Source organism: Micromys minutus (genome assembly GCF_963924665.1).
Source record: "Micromys minutus genome assembly, chromosome: 21".
NCBI classification, from domain to species: domain Eukaryota; kingdom Metazoa; phylum Chordata; class Mammalia; order Rodentia; family Muridae; genus Micromys; species Micromys minutus.
Window position 1 is genome coordinate 10,932,727 of NC_137956.1, and position 18,964 is coordinate 10,951,690.

Consider the following 18,964-nt stretch of genomic DNA (forward strand, 5'->3'; position numbering starts at 1 on the left):
GTGTAGTCTTTCTCTTACAGCCTTCAATGATGTACTAAAATCTATACGGCAATGAACATAATAAAAATATGCAATAAGCCTCCGAAGCCTCCTAACCTACAAAGCAAAGGGGAACTAGATAATCATGCAACAAAATTCTTAAAGGCAAAATTCAAGAAAAATAACAATAAAGTTTTTTTTAATGGTGCTGTGCTTTGAGTAGACATAAAGAACTTAGGTCAAGTACCTCCGAACGAAGGGAAAGTGATTGAAAACTCGTCTTTAAGAGACAGCTAAACCCTTGTCTTCTGTCCTTCACAACCAGGCAAAAAAAGCTAACAGAAAATTCAGGGGCTTTAAGGACAAGAATAAGGCAACCAAAATTTAAAAACAAACAAACAGTCACAGACTATCAGTGAGAGCTCATCCCCTTGTCTGGGGACAACAGGACCCCAGGCATGGGCACAGAGACAGATACCAATCTTCACAGAGAGGAGCTGGCGTGACGTGCCCACCCAGCACACACAGTCTACACGTGTTCACACATGTTCATCGCATCTACACCCCCGGGACATGCAGGCACACTCGCAGAACCATACAGAGAACGAAAGAAAACTTCATCTGCTAAAACATAGAGCATGGGGGGGGGGGGGTGAATCAAGCTGAAGCTGCATGTTACCAAATCAAGAAAACCTTGAATTAAACACTTAGAAATTTAAAAATACTGTAGCCTCCACAAAAGAATCTAAGAGAAGTAAATAAAATTAACATATCCCCTTAGAAGAAGTTTGGCAAAAATTCAAAAGATGGCAAAATGATGGGGAGGTGGGACAGAAAAGCTGAATTACTTATGGAGATAAGTAATAAACCACATGATAGTAAGGAATTCAAACACGTGAAACTGCACGGCACGGCTTCTGGTTCCCAAGGGCACAATGTCAGGACAACAGAAACGTGTTTGGATCTGACCTGAACCTAGCTGGAAAATCGTAACTTGAAAGTTGTAGCCCAGACCTGGGCATCGGCTCCCTTTCTCTTAATACTGGCCCCACCCTGTGCTCACGTTCCCATAAAACGTGTCTCCTTCCTTTCCCTACGAGGAGGGACTGAAACCGTAAGCCAAAATAAATCTTTCCTCCCCTCGTTCCTCTCAGCTGTTCTCATCACAGTGACACAAAACAACTAAGACAGAATGAAAAAGGCACAACTAAGGAATACTGCAAACTAACTAAATGTTTAACCTTCCAAAGACAGTGAAGGAAAGGGGAAAGGACATAGAGTTGGAACCCAGAATCCCGCCAGATGGAACGAAAAACTGAAAGTCAACAACACACTTGCAACACAGAATCAACAAAGCTCAGAAAGACAGGAGATCCTCAGAAGGAAGTCAAGGAGATTCCCAAATGCCTCAAGCCCTGAGAGCCACCAGTCTACACAGAAGCCAAATATATAGGCTCCCAGATGGAAATTTGAAAACATGAATAGAGACGCATCTCAAGGATCCTCTGATGTGGCAGCAGCTACAAAGAAGAGACCTGCACGTCTCCAAATGTTTACTGATAAATCAGGGACAGGAGCAGGGACAGCGGAACAAGCATTAATCCTGGGATTAATGGGGATGAGTTAATCCCAGGAAATGTATATCATAGGAAGAGAAAATCATAGCATAAATGTAAGACTGGGCTAGGAGGAATACATAACAGTCACAATAACATTATTCCATCTACACTGAGAAAACTGTCAAGTCGATATTACAAAGGCAAGAAACTGAGTGCTGAATCTTCAACTTCCACTAAAGGACATCTACAAAATGGGACATAATGCAAATGAAAAATGAGCAAATGAACCATTGGCCATATGGAAGCCTATAGAAGCATACCTACAGAAACAGCACAGAGCAGAAAGTTCTCAAAAGCCCAGGGACAGAGACATGAAAGGCAATCTTCACTGCCATGGTTCCCAATGGCTTAGAATTGAAGAATGATAGCATACACTGCAGTTTTAAAACTAGAAAATGAATTTACAGAGAAAGTCTACACTAAGATGAGAGGATGTTCCAAATGTTGATTATAAGATGCTAATATTTAGTAGTTATCTTTCCCCTTTTTTGATTAAAAGAGGAAAAGAACTAATGTTTATATAGAGATCCAAAGAAGCACTGCCTTCTGTAAAGCGAGTGGACAGCATACAAAAGACCAAATATTCTCAAGTTGACTGATTTGCTTCTTTGCACCTCTCCTCATACTATAGCTGAAAACAGCAAAGGCAAGAATGATTCATTATGATGTTAAAATTAAAACCAAGAAGCACATAGTGAATAAGGCAACAGGCTATCCAGTTGTTAAATAAAGATTGTTCTGCAAATAATAAAAATGACTATTCCAAACACAATGGAACTTGAAAAGGGTTTAGAATGCAAACAAAAGTCTAAAAGAACGCAAAGTTTCAGGTTCTGTGTAAAAGGCCATGCTAACTGCGGGCCAGAGAATACAGTGAAAGTCCACTGGGTACGGTAGAAGCAGACCACACTTGGGTCAGGTGACAAGAATGCTGCATGAACTACTGGTTTTAATGTTTAAAAAAATACAGATTATTTAAATGAACTATGAATCTGCACAAATGGTTTTACTAATTGGGCGTATATGATAATGAAAAAGATGTTCAATGGGGGCTAATCCTTGAGATTTCTTTAACTATCAGTTGAGATTTATTTTAAGGCCGGCAATCTCTTTATTCTAGTTGTACTAAGCATTAGCAAACACAAAAGCCATTGAAAGGAGTCACATATTTGAATAACTGAGCCGGTGCCAATTGTTCAGAGTCTGACAGTCTCATAATCCATCAATGTGTTTACTCAAGTGTGAAAAGCTCACTTTGTTTTCCAAGAAAGGCTGAATAGCAAAAGCACCAGAGCCGTCACCTGTTCCATGTATCCGGGGCACATTCATACATGACACAAGAAATCAAGTAAACCAGGGACTCAGGCTGCAGGAAACAGCAAGGATGGCAGCCTCCAAATCCCCACATCTAATTAGGTCCTAACAAGCAAACAAATCATAGCTTTGTTCCATGGGCTGAGAGCATCCTCACCTATAGCCTGCCCCAAACCCTGCTTTAGTCAGCATGGGAAGGCTCATGCTAGTTGTAAAAAATGAAGTATGCCATGATCTCAAAGTGAACCCTCAGGAACTCCTCAGTCCTTCCCCAAACTGGCCTTGTGGATCTAATTATGGTGTTCAAATGTTCTAAATCGTGTGCTTTCTTACACAGTTCAGGAGGTGTCACTCAAACCATATCGCTCGTAATTTTTCAGCTTCCTTACACCGTCAGGGAAGACTTTGTAAGCTGTAAGCCCTTCTGCCTTGCTTCTCAGATCAGCCAGGGCACATGAAGAACAATCTGTGTGGCTCTTCTGGCAGGGTGCCTGAGCACTGAGGAATCATGTGACAGAGGACACTGCTGCACTATTCTTCAAATCTACATGTTTGATTACAGCTCACTGACCCACTTAGACCACATTCTGTGCAATTATACTCAGAGAAACCCCAACTGCCCTAGGTTGTTAGAGGGTACCAGGCTTCTCACAGCCACTATTGTTTCTAGCAGATACTTCGCCTTTCATTCAACAACAAAATGTTGTTTCCATTCTCCATCTGACAGGGTCTTTTGCCCTTCTGGTACTACTAATACTTCTTTTCTGCATCTGAGACAGGGCTGCATCCCTGCATGTTACGATATGGCCAACCATCAACCGGTTGTTCCCAAGGTGACGAAATTCCTCCATAGAGCAGAGAAGAACCACAGGCATGGGTCCTCATGAGGAACAAGTGTCGGGATTGCCACAAGCTTGTGCACAACTGTGGCTGAGGTACAATGACACCTATTGCCACGTTGGAGGTATTCCAATCCCTAACCTAAATCATTTGCCCGTTTGCGTTTTATATAACATAAATCAAATCCCTTCCCCTGTCCTCAACAGTTAGGCTGGCTTTTTGATCAATCACTTATACAGATAGTGCAAACCAAAGCATTTCCTATGAAATCAGGAAGGCGGCAGAGGTGCCCATTGTCCCCAGTCTTATCCAACAGAGCACTGGAAACTTAGATGGAAGACAACAGAACACAAGGAAGAAGACAGAAGGGGCCAGAGTGAGCATTTCCCTGCGTGTAGATAACGGAAAACCCCAATACTTCACCAGGAAACCCCAGACATCTTCAGAAAAGTGCCAACATTCAAAATCAACACACATAATCCAGCAGCCTTTCTATACACAATAATGAACTTGAAGAGGAGGAATCGGGAGAGAAACAATCTCATTTACAAATAGATTCAAAAGAAAAGTCTAACCAAGGAGGTAAAAGACCTCTACTGAAGGAAACACAAGACAGAGACCTCCACACTCATGGACAGGTTGTTCCTACTGTGAGAACAGTCATGTTAGCAAGAGTGATCTGCAGCTGCAACACAATCCTTAACAAAACTCCAATGAGACTCTTCCAGAACTAAGGAAGACTTCCTAGAATTTACCTGGAAGCATGCATCATCCATGAAGGAGAAGAGGTAATGAAGTAATGCTCACTCAGTGTCAAAGTGTACTACAGCTATGGGAACTAAATGTGTATGTTTTGGCACTAAGTCAAGAAACAGACTAGGGGATGTAGAAGTAAGGCCACAGCTACGGCCAGACACCTAATGCTGGACAACAATGTCAAACATATTGAAGGAAAGCCGGCCTCTTTAACAAAGGTGGTGAGTAATGCGTCTTTCCATGAGTACAAAAAGGGGACTGGGTTCATCTCTCCCATCCTACCCCCAAAACAAAACAAAATAAATAAACAAACAAAAAACTACCAATCCAAAATGAACCAAAGACCTTAATGTAAGACCTGAAACTTTAAAAATAGCAGAGGAAAACCCACATAAAACACTTCAAAGTCACTGACAAAGGTTTTCCTGGAAGGACCTCAATGGAACAGCAAATGATCCCAAGCGCTGACCAGCAGAATCCATGACATTAAAAAGCTTCTATATAAGAAAAGAGAACCACCACCAATGTGAAACAGACAGTCTACAGGACACGGAAACATCTTCCAATCACAGGAAGTACAGGGAATTAACCTCTAAGGTACATAAAAAAGTCAAATATACACATCAAAAGGTCATTCAATCAGTAAATGAACTAATGGAAGAGTGAGTTTTCAATACTCTAGACATACATGGCAGAGAAGGGGTTGGAGAAGGAATAACTAATTCCAAGGATGTGTAAAAATGCCATATGGAACCCTAGTATTTTATAAGCATCTTATGAATATTATATGTGTAAAATCTGTAAATATAAGTTTTAATTAGAATTACCCCACAGGGGATTATTATGCTCACCCACCCTAGAAGCCACAGGTTGCCATAAAAAGCCCAGAGTCAGGTGTGGGGTACCCCCTCCCCTCTAGCTGGTCAGGTCTGTCCCAGAGATCCCAAAACAATATAAACTATTGTAACTTTCTGTTTTCAGCAAAACCCTCCTGCTGAAACACCCCCCCACACACACACTATAATTTTATTCCACTACAAAGACAAACACTTGCAGGAATGTAAACAAAAGTAGAGATCAGCATACTAGTGGTGAAAGACTCAAAGATGGATACATGTTTTCTCTCACAGGTGTACTGATCTAAGTGTGTGTATGTACAAATGTATGCATATGCATAAATGTGTAGAGGCTATGAAAATAGAAAGGGGACCATAAAAAGAAAGAGATTGTGACTTGCACCGACCAATAAAATGTGGTGGATTTTAAGGTCTAGGCACAAGAGCCCCACTATGTCTTAAGAGAACAGGACAGAGGCTAGGAAAAGTAGGGGAGTTCCAGATGAGACAGCACTGACTAACAGAGATGTCAGCAGGGCAAATGGGGCGGTGGAAAGGAGGATGAAGCCTCGTCTTGCTAGGTTTCATCCTCCTTCCAAACACTCCTTAGGAGGTTTAAACTAGTGTGTGTGTGTGTGTGTGTGTGTGTGTGTGTACACTCGAACATATGCACACACATGTGTCTCAGGTGTATGTGTATGTCATGAAAAGGACCTAATGCAGAAAGTTGGACAGGATAACAGAAAACATGTTTTTTAAAATCAGAGGAAATATTGCTAACTAAGAGTCCACCACAAACTAAGGTGGAAAGTCCAGATCCACTATAAGAGAACTGTATTACAACTGGGCAACACTACAGAATTCTGTAGCTAATCACACAGTGGTAACTTTTCTAACAGAAATTGAACAAGAAAGTAGCTGAGTAAAAGGTTTCATAATAAACAAAAAATTATAATAGATGAGAAGGGACAATATTTATAGAATAATAGAAGAGCCAGTTGAGCCGAGAATTTTTTTAAGCTGTTCTCATATATTGAATTTGATTTTTGAAAGAGTTTTAGCAAACACTCAAAACCAAAAGTTACTGCAAGAGGGCTTGCTCCCGAGATCCCAGCCCACCCAGCAAGCCAAGCATTCTGAGCGCACATACAAAACCACCACTCACTCTGCGGAGGGCAGAGATGGAAGGCCCTCTGTGGTTGCTGCCTTCCAACCTAACCAAGACAATGAATGCCAGCCTCAGCTTCAGAGTAAAGAGAACCGGCAAAGAGTGCCAGATACAATTAGATTTATTTAATTGATCTACACCAAATTCACAGATCATAGCACCATATCATATCCCAGAGACGTATTCAATTATAAACTATCGACTTATAACAAAAAAAGAAGAATGTGGAATAGTGATTCACAAAATAGAAAACTCATATCCACATACTCAAGAATAGGAAACAGTTAACATGGTCAATAAATATGAAATGAGAAAAAAATGGCTCCATCCCTTCCAAAATCTTCTATAATTGGAAAAATAATTTGCTTGCCAATTTATTTGCTCAGAAGGCAGATTAATACCCTACAATATAACACTTAATAGATTTGTATTTAGCTGCACAGGAAGCCTTTGTGCAACAAAGAAATAACCATTCATTCATTTCTTTCCATAGCCCTAAAGCCTCAGAGGAGCCAGTTTTAAACAGACAAATCCGCTCCCACTGAGTGCTAGCAGGTGTGCACTTGGGCATTTGTAACAAAGGGGCTGCATTTATTTTGCTCAAAATAGGTCTCCAATTTTTCAGTATTTTATCCCTGCTCGCATACTGAAATATTCTCATGGCACTTGCATTCCCCATCACACTTTCGCCATTAATAATCTTTAATAAAGATGCAGATGCCCAAGGTTCCCCCACCACTGCTGAAACGGCTCAGGAATAAATCACTTCGAAAGTCACAAAACCAGGGATGCTCCGTTCTTTGTGCTTGGTCAGAGAAGTGGACAAAGTTGACAGCGGCATTTGCAATCACTTGGACAGAAGAAACTCTTGATTAAAACCAGAAGACATTAGGGCAGTATTACTTTACTGGGAACCCTAATAAGCTGTTGGCATGGAAAGGCCAGGCTGGTGGTACCACGGAGAGATGACGGGGCGACAGGGGCTAGGCAGAGCGGATGGTCCAGGAAAGATCAACTAAGAGAGTACTAACAATTAAAACGGGCCACTAGCCACTGAAGCGGGCTCTGCAGACATAGGCATACTGTCCTGCATCCACCTCCTCCGACACCTCCCTAGGGCTGATTCCACTCTATGACTGCAGCTCTCTCCCGGCACATCACACGGTCCTGGGAACTCCAGCATCCTGAGGTCTCCATTGCAACTTAGGCTTTCCCTTCATGGTTTCCGCTCAGTCGCCTCCCCGGGGAGTCTCGTTACAGGGATGCTCACCTTGCCACTTAGTGTGAGGCCTCAGGAGCTCTCTGAAACTTAGACACACGCCCCCCATGGTCCCTTCAGACCTGTATCTTTCATGCTCGAAAGACCATTATGATACTACCAGCTTCTGCTACCTGCTTGAGACAGGGCCGCCCCTCCACACACATTGTGGTATCAGTCTTTCGGGACTGACCTTGGGTGGCCGGGGGTTGAACTCTGCTAGGCAGTTGCATTTGAGGAACAGGGAACCAACCATTCATCCTTACTCCCAGCTTAGGCACTGCCTTTGAGTTGAGTTTGGTTTAACAAAATGAAACCTCTTTCTCTTACATCTTACCCCTCAAGCATCTTTTCCAATGTGCGGCTGGAGATGGCCCTTTAATGGCTCTGATCTCCTTGCTGGGTCCACGTTTTGTGTCCTTCACTGTCCCATCTGAATCTACTGTCCTTCACTGTGGACCTACCTGAGCCGACGACAACCTTCACATTCAGCCTCAACGTGAAACCCCAACCTAAACATAACACACGTGCAGGTGGCAGTCCCCATAAATGTGTTTCCATGTATTTGATGTTTGTGTTTTTCCTCTTAGATCCTATGATGGCCTTGAACTGACTGTGTGGCTGAGTAGGACCCTCAACTTCTAGGCGTGTGCCTTCTACAGTCCACATGCTGGGAACGTGTGCGTGTGCTGCCACACCCTGCTCCATGGGGTTCAAGAGACTGAGCCCTGAGCGTCCAGTGTGCTAGGCAAACGCTCTACTCAAGAAAGCCACATCTCTAGCTCCTTGGCTTCCTTTCTTTAAACATGCACATTATGTACCTTTACAAGTTTTTCTTGATGTTATCATTGTTTAAATTATGAAGGTGAAAAAAAAGAAGCAGTGATATACTTCAGAAATCCCAATTTAAGGCCATACTGGGCTACCAAGTAAGACTTTTGTCTCAAAAGAGAGAAGGGGAGGGGGAGAGGGAGGGGCAGGAGAGAAGGTGAGGGAGGGGGAGAGGGAGAGGAGGGGTGAGGAGGTGGGGGAGGGAGAGGGAGAGAGGGAGGGGGAGGGGAAAGGGAAGGGAGAGAGGGAAAGGGAGAGGGGGAAGAAGAGGGAAGGAGAGGAGGAGGAGGTGAGAGGGAGAGGGAAAAAGGGAAGGAGGAGGAAGTGGGGGAGGGAGAGGGGGAGGAGGAGAGAGGAGAGGGAAAGAAGGAGGGCAAGGAAGGGGGAGGGGAGGGAGAGGGGGAGGAGGTGGGATAGGGGGAGAGGGAGGAGGAAGAGGTAGAGGAGAGAGAGGGAGAGAGGGAAAGGGAGGGAGAAGGGGAGGGAGGGGAGGAGAAGGGAGAAGGAGAGGGGGAGATGGAGGGGGAGGGAGAGGAAGGGAAAGGGGAGGGAGAGGAAGGGGTGGAGGTGGGGAAGGGAGAGAGAGAAGGGGAGGAGGTGGGAGAGAGGGAGACAGAGGGGGAGGGGGAGGAGGTGGGGGAGAGAGAAGGAGAGGGGGAGAGGGAGGGGGAAGGAGGTGGGAGAGGGAGAGGGAAAAAATGTAAAGGCTAAAGCAACACCTTATACACACTGCCTCTGCTTTTCTGTGATTCAAAGCAGCAGTGCAAATAGAAGTTGAGTAGTCCTCAATCATTTGGCTTAATTTTTCTCTCAAGATTTACCCTGTTGTCCTATTACACCTTTTAAGCAAAGTAAGTTTTGTACAAATTATATAATTTCAGTTTGTTTCCTGCCAACCCTGGAATGTATATGTACTATGTTAGGATATTAAATACTCTCCAGACTCCACCATGAGTCCAGACGCTGGCCATGCAGTGAAGGGCTTGGCGTTTTTCCTGTTGGACTCCAGTCTTGCTCAGTTCCTGTCATTCTCTGCTATGCCCTGGGATGGAAATGTTTATTCTGCGCCACTGGGAATTAGAAGCATGTAACTTGTTTTTGGATGACAGGAGTCACCTTCAGGCTCATCATAGTGACTCATGTCTTTAATCCCAGCACTCAGGAGCCAAAGGCAGGCAGATCTCTGTGAGTTCAAGGCCAGTCTGAGAGGCTCAGACTTTGTACTTTTAAAGCTGTGTTGAGACTGTTGTTCAACACTGTGGTGACTTCTGGATTTGGACTGAATGTACCTCACACTGTGAGGTAACGGCCATGAGTATGAGGACAAAGGGTAGGAGGGCCCAAAGGTGATGTGTTTGGGTGTCAGGCTAACAAGGGTATCGCGGTGATGGTCAATGTTGATTGTCAACATGATGTAATGTAGTCACCATGGAAACCCAGCTCCTAACTCCCACTTGTTTTGTTATGTCCTAGATCCTTGCCTGAACATCTTTTCTTTGTCTCCTTTATCTCTCCTGCACAAAAATATGTGATAGAAGCAACGTAAGGAAGTAAATGTTTGTTGTGACTCCTCCTGTGAAGGCACAGTCCACAGTGGCAGGAACCTTAGTGGCAGGAGGGGGGCAGCTGAAATGTCTATGAGGGACTTTTGCTTGCTTGAGATAGTCTCCTTACATGGCCCAGAACTCACCACGCAGACCACACTGACTTCAGGTCCACACACACCGTCCTGAGGGCTGAGGACTAAGCCATGTGCCACAGCGTGTGCTCACCCTGTATCTACAGGGCTTCCCAAGCTCCATCGGTCACTCCGAGGGCCTTCTCATCTTCTGAAGCAATACAGTCACACCATCCAAAACCGGGTTTGACTTTTCTAGAGACCGAGCAAGAACTGGAAGACTGCAAATAACTCAGCTCCTTAAAACGTAAGCTCAGCTCACAGATTAAAAGCCAATCTCTTCCAAGGCAAAATGTATTTATACTTTCAATGAACAATTTCATGGGACGGCCTTTATGCTCTCAAAAATGCTGTAGGAGAACACAATTTTAAGCCTTATCAAGGAATCTTGAGGGGGGATGGGAGAAACTAACACAATTCACCCACTTACTGCAACTTAATACTGAAGCCAAGGACCTGATCTGAAACCATGGAGCCTGCTAAGCTTTGCCCTGGCAGCCATGATGCCACTGTTCTCTAGAAAGCCTGTCTCAAGCTCTTGCCACAGTACTTTTCCAAAACAGAGGAAGGGTATCTTTACGCGGCAGGATACAACAAATACTGAAAACCAGCCCCGGCACCAGACACACACCTCAGAGTCCAACAGGACCCCAGTTGATTCAAGAACAAGACATGTAAACTGTGCAACGCTGCGCGTTCATACTGTTAGGCTCTAAGTAGATTTTAGGCACTCAGAAATATAAAGATCTAATTATAGTCACTGTAGAGTTCTATTATGGACGCGGGCTGAACTTTAGTCTGAAAATACATAAGCTATAATACGTTTTTGTAATTAAAAAAATTAAATTCTATAATTTTAATATAAGGGTTCTTGCTATCCACACAGGCTTACATTCCAAAGTTTCTGTAGCTCCTGAAGGCACAGCCCCATGCCTTCGAAATAAGTGCTTGAATATTTAAATTTCTCACACAGACCAAATCCACACTATTCCCTACTGCTTGACCAAAACAGTGACTGAACAGCAGGGCAGAAAGCTCAGAGTATCCCGTCGCAACTCAACAATGCAAAACCCAAACAGACTTCACACTGACCACTACAGTTTAGCTTCACAAAATATCAAATTCTACCGTTAATCCAGATGAAGAGCCACAGACACAGGTCTAAGTGAGAGCTGTTTCAATTGCCCCACTGTTCAAGGCCCAAGAGCAGCTACTAACACACCCCCACCTCACTTCCAGCTGAAGAAAAGCTCAAGCTCGAGTCTGCTTTCTGCATGAAGAAAACAGGCAGCCCTGGAGCCACACTCAGTTAAAAAGATGTTCTTTTTAACAATCTGAGAACTGTATTTTTGTTTTTTACTGCTTACTAGCAACCTGGGTAAGAGGCAACGCACTCTAAAAGTTGTCCGATACTAACCCTTACAAGTCTGATGGATGTCAGACTGAGGCCACGCAGGGAGCCACCCCACTACCATGAATGAAGGCTACAGTTCTTTCCCTGGCTGTGTCCTGGTATTTGCTGGCCCGACGGTTGCTTCAAACATTATTTATTAAGGGCCAAACTCAGCACATTGCCTCCAAAGTTTCCAGAGTCAGAAATTTCTGTAACATGCAATCAAAAGGAAAATTGATGAAAACCTGTCTCGAAAAACTGAAGAAATAGGAATAGGGGAAGAGGAGGAGAAGGAAGAGGAAGAAGAGAAGGGGGAGGAGGAGGAAGATTAGCGGTGGAAGAGAGACTAGAAGAGTTTGGGAAATGGCTCAGCAGGTAACGTTCCTGAAGTGTGGTGTAAAGATGGAGTTTGGATCCCAAGAACCTATAGAAATACCTGGTGGAGATGGCGGTCCACAAGCAGCCCCAGCACTCAGATGCAGATTTAGGGGATCACCATGGAAAGCTAGCTCGCCAGACTAACTGAACCAGGGAGCTGTGGGTTCAAGTGACAGACTCTACCTGAATATTTAAGAAGGCCAGTCAGGGAAGACACCAGACGTAACCTCTGGCCTCTGCACACAGGCATACTCACACTCTCATTGTACACCTATGCACACAGGAACACATGTATGTGTAAAGGGGGTGGTACTACAAGATATTCCTAGACATAATCCTTGGCACCTGAACCTCCAGAGCTGGTGTCCAGATGTGTGTGACCAGTCCTCCATACAGTCTCTGAGCAATTCCCTGAGCTAATCCAGCGGTGTGCGTGACCCCTCTGCTCCAGTTGCCCAGTGTCTTACTCCCAGGTGACAGTCTATTTCTTTACCCAGATCTGTACAAAACAAGGTGGCACAGCTACCATGTCCTGGCTTCCTGGACCTGTCATCAGGACCACTAGGGTCAGGGAGAGAATGGCCTCACGTCTACACTTGTCTGCCTCTGGAAATCTGTAAGAAACTGTGGGCTCAGGATGCCCAGACTTCTTTTCAGCAGGACTTTATCATATGTAGGAGTTAAAGCAATTTAAAATTCAAAAGCACCACTAATAGAGTACTTCTGAACCTTAATTTCAAAAACGTCACAACACTGCTATGTTTATTATTATTTATTTTTCTGTAAAATAATGAGAAACAACCCTAATGTGCCAGATACTAGCTAAGGCTTCTACACACACAACTGCACTTAAGCTAGAAACAGTCCCAACCCAGACTTCACTGTACAAAGGAAGAGCCTGGAACACACAGAGGACACTGGGCAGGGTTTGCTTACAGGGGTGAATCCCTGGTGAGGCTCAGAGCATAGCCAAAGGCCCAGGCCCATTCATTTCCTAGGAACAGAGCAGAGTGTACTACGGAACCCACAGTCTCTAGGGCTCCCTATCCAACTGGCTGGCTGTGTGAACTCAAACAAGCAGCTTAGCTTCCCTAACACCCTGGTTTCTCCACCGTGAAAGTGAGCAACCATGGCGTCTGTCTCTACTGTGGTGGACATCAAGTAAGTCTAGAACAGTCGCTGCCTATGAGAAATATATATATATAGTGTTAGCTATAATATTTGCTTGCTATTAAAAAAATCCTTTTTTAATCCAAGCTACAAGAACTCCTCAAGTATAAGAAACTCTGACCCAACCATCCTGTGACCTTTGAGATATACTCTCAAGATACAACTACATTCTGAAGTGCAATTGGGTTGTCTCATTTTTAAGCCTTCCTTTCATTTTCAAAAGCAGAGAAGGACCACATACAAAAGACTTTACAGGGCTGTCAAGAAATTGCTAGGATCGGGTGTCACACGGCCTCAGAGAGTAGACCTTAAATACAAGTCAAGTCCCGTAGCCCACGATTCATCAGGTACTCAGGCAAGGGAACCCAAAGGTACTTCATATCAATCGCACCAACAAAAGCAAAGCAAATGTGAGCCAAAATAGGAATGAAAGGAGATATCAGGAAAATATCTGGAGAGATATCAGGAAAGCTCAGAGCAGAGTCAGCAAGACTCAGGGAAGGGGTGAGCTTAGGTGGAATACGAAAGGAGCAGACACAGGAGGGAAGCTGAGGCTGCCCCAGAGGAAAGCGATTCTCCACATTCTGGCTAGTGTGGCCCCTAGAGTGGTCACTGACCTGCCTGCCTGAGGCCCGGGAGTGTTACCCTGTGACAGTGCTCTTCTGCCTGAAGATGCCAGCAACCTTGGGCACCTGTGATGACAAACAGAGGAAGCTAGATCTCTGCCCCCGCCCCCCTTCACTACCAGCAGACTGCGATTCTAATTATGAAAAGGAAAGAACATTGGTGAGGGAAATTATGCAGTGCATGTTTTGGTTGGTTAGTTGGTTGTTTTTTTGTTTGTTTTACTCTTTGATGAAAGAGCTTCCACCTCCCTAGTAGGCTCTGCTCCTTATCAGTCCTATAGGTCAGAGCCAAACATAGGCTGCCTCTCCATATGCTCAGGAACCCTATGATGTGTGATTACATCTTCAAGTAGGCCTGCAGAAGAACACCTTTCCCCACACACACAATATAAGATGGCTTCTCAGAGCTTCCCGTTGGCTGCCCACTCACCACAGAACAAGGCAGGAACCCTGGCACATGTTTGTTACATCATTAACATCAGCAGGCTTTAAGTGCTGCCTCTTACACCACCTCGGAAATCAGTTGTTACACACCAGTTGCCCAGATGTGAAATGCCAGGGCCACTCGTCAGGCCAACGTTCTTCTATTCTACCCGCTGGACCTTCTGTGACCTGAGCCCAAGGAAGGCACTGATGACAAGGTTAAAGTGTGTATTCGCTGCAGCAGAGACCACACGGTTCCCGGGAGGAAATGGGTGGGGTATTAGGAGTTACAAGTACCTCAGCTATGAATCACTTGCATTTATCTAAAATGCATAAAAAAATCGTAATCTCAGAACTAGACAGTAAAATATTCTAGTAGTCCTCCAAGCAGACAACATCCCCAATCTACATCATCAACAGGTCCTTAGACCCTGTCGGAGTTTGACTCGAGAGGCCTGTGATGGGCGGCACGCTGCAGTTTATAAATATCCCCAGTTGACTCTGATGAGGATCCAAGCCTCAGAGACTCAGTGCAGGAGCAGGCAGGGGTGGGAGGGGACACCAAGGCTGAAATAAAGAACGAAGCTTCTTTCCTCTACATCCAAAGGGACTTCCTCCATCATTATTTCTGAATGCTAACACAATATGACCTCTATTTTCACAAAAGTTCCTTTTGTGTTTATGTGTGTGCACGTGTGTGTCCCTAAAGTGTCCCAAAGTGTCCCAGAACCTGAAACTTGATGGTTTAACTAGAATGGTTGGCCAGTGAGCCCCCTGGGGTTTGACATCTTTGCTCCCCCCACTCCCACACTGGGCCAACAGCTTATACTTTTACAATTAGCAGAACAAGCAGCTGAGAGTTCAGCAAACACCTGAGGGAAGGCCCAATATGACATCCGGGCTTCCTGATCTAAGTCTGCCCAAACTAGCACTCAAGACCACTTTCCAAATTTTCAGATTGGCAAAGGACCATAATACACTATATCCAAAGTCTGCTCTGCCTCTTTTGCATACTAAAGACTTTGAACCTACTAACATTATGAACTATACAAGGGAACATATAAACCACACTTTTATAGGAGTCAAGTACCTGTGTTTCCAGTCATGGCTCTGAGTATCTGAAGACTTGCCATGAGCAAAGAATCAGACTTGCTTGATACAGTTCAACACCAAGAAGGTAAACATATATACTCCCGTATATACTGAGCTAAATTATGGCAGAATCCTGGGAAGGGAGTGAGGTCTATGCAAGAGCAGGCCCGACAACAACTTGGTATGTTTTCTAAAAGAATCGCAGAATCAGACATGCAACTGATCTAGGAAGCTTCTTAATGACCCTGGGGTTCTCCCAGTTCAGTTTCTAGACAGGCATATTTTCTGCCCTGCATTCAAAATTTGCCAAGGTAATTTTACGGCAACACTGGGTGGTCTGCACTTTGGCCTATAATTAACTAAGCATATAAGTATAGCATGTACAAGCAGCAGCAAGGAAATCTATAGATCATCTGGGATCATATGACAAAATCCAAGCACAGCACAAAGGACAGCACGGCCCCTCGTAAATGAAAAGAACTTGAAGGAAGCAACCAACGGTCAAGTCAGGGAACAGAGGCCACTGCACTGTTCTTGAGACCTGTAAGAGAGATCAGACATACAATGCTCCAGCTTCAGCTCCACGGTGCTGAAGTTACAGGTGTAAACTCACTCACAGTGATGCAAAGAACTCTTAAATGTAGATATATAACTCATCAAGACTTTCCGTGCCGATAGAAGCATACTTTTACATTAAAGGGAGGGGAGGCTCACAGATGAGGGCAGTATTAAGTGGGAACACGCACAGGCAGGCTAGACTCAGCAGTGACCCAGGGTCACTGCAAGGATCCAGAAAACTAAAAAGTTTAGATAGTGTCCAACCTTTGGACGCTGTCATCTACAGATGCACTGGCTGGATTCACTGACATCTTTGGACACAGGTAAGCCATTCTGCAGATAAACTTAGGCTTTGGAAATGCATCCAAACGAGTGCCTGACCACTGTTTAGCCATGGCTGTCAACTTGACAGGCAGGAGAACACCGAAACTCCACAGAGAGCTACACAAAGAATTCCTTATCAGCCAGGACTACAAGAGGCCTTATCTCAAAACAGCAAAGAGAGGAGAGGAGGAGGAAGAACTACTCACATAGTCAAGACCACAAAACACTTTCTGAATAAGTAACACAGACAGGCACATCGGAACTCATACTGCTAAGTCCCTGAGACAGATGACGCTGTCATAAGGTTTAAAAGATACAGTATTTCAGGGGGAGATGGGGGAAGAAGAGGCTTTAAAATTTTCCAGTTTCTTCAACATCAAAAGTAAACAACTAAATAACAATGCGGGTGCAATACCGAGCCGACGCTGTCCAGTGCAGCCACAAACTACAATTTGCATTTTATGGAAGAAGTAGCTGTTAAAGGCAAAATGCCTACCTTGGGATCCAGGGCAGAGACACAGAACCTACAGGGCGGCCAGGTGATGCACAAATGCCACTCCCCAGAGAAAGCTCACCAACGCTGCACCAACACTGCACAGCATAACAAACTCAGAGTAATGGACAAAGGGTTTCCTCCCACTGTTCTGAGAACAAGCACAGAGATGGCCGCAGGTGGTCGGCACTACAGGATACAGCAGTGCCCACAGTGTCCCTTGGTGCTGCTGTACCTCACCCCCCCTTACAGCTACTTCACTTAAAAATATATTTACCAAACTATGATCTTACTGAATGTGGCTTCAATGTGCACCTTTCTAAGCATCTGCAATTCGGAAATTCATGAACAACATCTCCTTGTATTCTAGACAAAACAGAGTAACACACTATGAGGAATAAAATGAGGGGTAGGGAATCAAACTGGCTGGACAAGCAACAGCCACTTAACAAATGCTGACTGACAGGCTTATCTGCCTGTTACAAGACCCCAGGGCTGAGGGGTGGAGCAGTGTTTCCCATAGTTGAAAGCTAAGCTTCAGCTGGTATGCTGGTAAGCAGTGTGTCCTACCTGTCCTACCGTGGGGTTTGCACACTGGTTCACCTGCCTGCATGAGAACGGAGTTGGAAGAACAGCAGCTAGTGAAGGAGCTAAGCGTCACCTGGGAGCAGTCTCCAGCCCCTCCCTTCTTCCCTGTCACATAAATGCTGCTGCCAATCTTAGGGTCCTTGAAACTGATCAAGAAGTTGTATAAAATCAGCTATATGTGGTTGGGGGAGGTGCTCTTTAGAGCTGGCTGCACTGTGCTTTACGCTGATGTGTTAATCTAATTAGAATAGATTTCGCCTCAAGAGATGCAGAGTCTCCCACTGAGATCCAAAACCCTAAAATTCAGTAGTCATGGAGACTTGGCCTAAAGGCAATATTCATCGAAAGACTGCAGAAATGTTTTAACCATGTGGGTAATTTGAGTTCAAGAATCATGTGTCTGATGTATTTTTTTATGCCCTATTCAAGATGGCTTTTTGTTTTGTCACAGGGTTTCACTATGTAGCCCTGCCTGGCCAGGAACTTGCCATATTGACCAGGCATGTTTTGAACTCCTAGATTTTTCTCTGCCTCTGCCTCCTAAATACTGGGGTTGCAGGTAGTACTCAAGACTCTCATCCTCACACACTTGTTCCCTTCTGCCTGCTTCTACAGGTCTTTGAGGACTCTTTGCTATTATGCTCCTCCTCCTTTGGGAGCCATATGCCCATACAGGTAAAACCTATTACAATGTGTCATCTGGCTCAACTTGACTGACCAATACCCTACAATTGTTTGTGTCCTACTTAGCTGTAACTTGACATAGCCTAGAGTCCCCAGTGAAGAGAATCTCAATAAGGGATTGAGTAGATAGGTCTGTACCATTTCCTGAACAAGAGGTCTAAGGCTACAAAAGAAACTAAACATGAGCTTGGAAGCGTTTTCCAGCAAGGCATACTGGCACACACCTCTAATCCCAACACTCAAGTAGCAGAGGCAGTCAGATCTCTTGGAGTTTGAGGTCAGCCTGGTCTAATCATAAAGGAAACTAGAATATTATTACATGGCTTTTACCGCACAGAGCACATGGGAGTCCTAGGGACTGAACTTAGGTTTTACCTTTACCTGCTGAACAATCTTGCTAGCCTTCAATAAAATTATTTGTAATATTTGCTAAAAAAAAAAAAAAATCATGTGCCTGAACAACACATATTAACTAAAACTATAAACTCCAAAGGGACCCAACAGTCACATACACAATGTCTTATCTCTTCCTGAGGAGCTGCACAGAACACCTCCTCACCCCAGACAGGACCCCAACACAGATGAATCAAAGGCACTCAACTCCAGTTTGGTGAGCCAATGAAACTCAGAAACTTCATCATCAAAACTCCTTACCAAGCCAGGACAAATGAAGAATCAGGCATTCCTAGGCTCCTCCCCCAGTCTACCTCCCACCTCTTAGAGCAGTAGTTCTCAACCTGTGGGTCACTACCCCTTTGGGGATCCAACACTTTTTCCCAGGTGTTGCCTAAGTCCATCAGAAAACAGATGTTTGCGTTGCTATTCGTAACAGTAGCAGAACTACAGTTAAAATGGTTTCCTGGCTGAGGGTCACCACATGAGGAACTAAATGCATTATTAAAGGGTTGCAGCATTAGGAAGGCTGAGAACCACTGCCCTAGAGACACTAGCTCCTA

General features: G+C 44.5%; 1 protein-coding gene across 1 annotated transcript in view; it reads right to left on the reverse strand.

The window, feature by feature from the left end:
- Positions 1 to 18,964, reverse strand: part of LRRC1 (leucine rich repeat containing 1) — a gene marked incomplete at both ends in the record, with an annotated part of 106,571 nt that overhangs the window by 66,063 nt on the left and 21,544 nt on the right. The gene's annotated exons all lie outside the window — the stretch shown is intronic.